We start from the raw sequence: 2,815 nt of genomic DNA, 5'->3' as shown, positions 1-2,815 counted from the left end.
GAGGTCCCTTCCAACCCTGGCCATTCTGTGATTCTATGATTCTGTGATCTCCTGTTTGAGAAAAGGATGAGATGGGTGAGCTGGGATGCTTCAGCCTGGAGAAGGAGAGGAGATCTTACCAGTGCTTATCCATATCTTCGTGAGTGGGAGTCAGTGGATGGGGCCAGGCTCTTTTTGGTGATGCCCAGGGACAGGATATGGGGCAGTGGGTATAAACTGGAACATAAACCGTGGCTGTGGTAACGATCAATGCTCAGCCAAACACTAAGCTTGTGTGCAGTTTGCTGCTCCATCTGGCTGCATGTAAGTCCATGGGACCAATGGGATTCTGCCGAGGGTGCTCAGAAAGCTGTCCAATGTCATAGCGAGCCTCCTCTCAATTATCTTTTCATGGTTCTCAGGATTCTGGAGAGGTCACAGTTGGCTGGAAGTTGGCGAACTTGTTCTGACTGTGAAGATGTGCAAGAAAAAAGAATCTGCCAATGACAGACCTGTCAGTCTCACTTTGGTGTCTGGTAAAATTATGGAGAAAATTGTGCTGGGAGTTACTGGGAAACACCTGAAGGATAATGTGGTCATTGATCACAGCCACAATGGGTTCATAAAGGGAAGGTCATGTTTAACAAACTCTATTTCTTTTTGTAATAAGATTACCCATACTGTTGACCAAGAGGACCCAGTTGACATTATCTCTTTGCATTTCAGTAAAGCTTTTGATACTGCTCCTCACACTATCTTTTCATACAGAAATATAATGTGATATGTGAGCAATTGGCTGAGGCATAGGACCCAAAGAGTTACAGTAACCCTTTGATATAGTATCCCTATAATATGGAAAACAAAGGGTTTCTCCTCTGGAGATATTCAAAATCTGTCAAGATGCCCACCTATGTGACTACTGTAGGGAACCTGCTTTAGAATGGGGTTGGATTCAATGATCTCTAGAGGTTCCTTCCAACCTCTGTGTTTCTGTGATTCTGTGATCAGGGTGGCAGCCAGTCTCTAGCGGAGCTCCCCAGGACTCCATTTTAGAGTCAGTTTTTATGTTTTCATGAATGACTTAGATGTAGCACTAGGCAGTGTTTTGAGCAAAATCACTGACAATACTCAACTGAGAGGAGCTGTTGGCTCTGTCAAGGGTGGAGAGGATTTACAGAGAGACACAAATTAAAGAGCTGAGCAATTGCCAAAAACGTGAAGTTTAACAAGAGCAAGTGTTGAATTCAGCATCTAGGGAGGCACTAGGCTGTACATATAGACTAGAGATGAGGTGCAGGAGAGCAGCCCTGCTAAAAGAGATCTGAGGGTCTTGGCCGATGGCAAGTTAAACATGAGTCAACTGTGTACCCAGGCAGCCAGAAAGGCCAACCATGTCCTGAGATGCATGGAGCACAGCACTACTGACAGGTCAAGGGAAGTGATTGTCCCAGTCTGCACTGCACTGTTGTAGCCTCACAATAAGTACTGTGTGCAGTTCTCAGCACCACAATACAAAAACAACATAAAACTTAAAGAGTGTCTAAAGGAGGACCATGAGATGGTGAGGGATCTGGAAGGCAAAGCATGTGAAGAGCAGCTGAGGTCCTTTGGTTTGTTCAGCCAGGAACTGGACTCAGTGATTCTTATGGATTCATTCCAACTCAGCAGATTTCTGTAATTCTGTAGGAAGTTCCATAGGAACACAAGGAGAAACTACTTTACTCTGAAGGTGACAGAGCACTGGCACAGGCTGCCCAGAGAGGTGATGGAGTCTCCTTATCTGGAGATACAACTTGCCTGGACACTTTCCTGTGTAACCCACTGTAGGGAATCTGCTTCAGCAGCTGTTGAACAAGGTGATCTCCAGAAGCTCCTTCCAACACCTACAATCTCGTGATTCTGTGAAAATGAGGCCAAAAAGTGCTTTAATTCTTCCTACAGTCTAGGAAGGGGCTGAGAGTGTGCAGCTCCTTGCCAGTCTCCTTAATTATATTGTTGTTAATTATCAATCTCCTGAAACACAATAAAAAAGATGGGTTTTGAGAGGTGACATTGTTTTATTCCGCACAGGACATAAGGTGGAATATTCCCACAAATTAAGCATGCCAACTCTTCATACTAGCTTATATTTATAGTCCAGAAAGTTTTCCCTGCACCCTACTTAATGTGTAAGTCCTACCTACTCCACATTCACAGCATTATGTAAGTACAAGGTTATGTAACATAACTGAATCTTCTGTGCTTGCATGGGAGCTTTGGTGGTCTTCAGTGGCCATTTGGAGAAGTGTCCCACTCATTTTATCCACACCTGGGCGCAAGGACACTTAATTTCTTCTGGGTTGTTACTGTTTTGGACTTGTGCCTGATGTCAAGGATGTCTGTCTTGTTTCTTATTTATAGCCATCTTGGATCTTTGAGAAGCATCTAGTTTTGGGAAGATTGCTTATCCTAGATGAGCGGGACATCTGGAACTTAAAGCGGGGCTTCAACCTTGAGCCAGATGAAAATGTGTGACACCGCAGCAGCTCGCATGCTTTGATGATGTATTTTCCAAGAAAGACCCCAACTTTTTTTTATGTAAGCAGTAACACACATATTTTGCCCTTTAGCTTAAAAATAATTTTCATCCCTTCTGGGTGAAGAATTTGACATGAGGTGAATGGAAACAAACAATTCCATCAAAAAAGAAAGCACCTCAAATCACTATACTACTTAAAAGCCTTAATTTCCTTAAAAGTTTAGGGTCCGTAAGGGGAAAAGCGAATTCTCTGGAAACACGGAGAGCTTTAAAATCAGCTATACAAGCGCTTGCTGCGCCTAACGAATCGCCCAGCCC

The sequence above is a fragment of the Meleagris gallopavo genome, chromosome Z (genome assembly GCF_000146605.3).
Source record: "Meleagris gallopavo isolate NT-WF06-2002-E0010 breed Aviagen turkey brand Nicholas breeding stock chromosome Z, Turkey_5.1, whole genome shotgun sequence".
NCBI classification, from domain to species: Eukaryota; Metazoa; Chordata; class Aves; order Galliformes; family Phasianidae; genus Meleagris; species Meleagris gallopavo.
Note: the sequence above shows the minus strand (reverse complement) of the source record.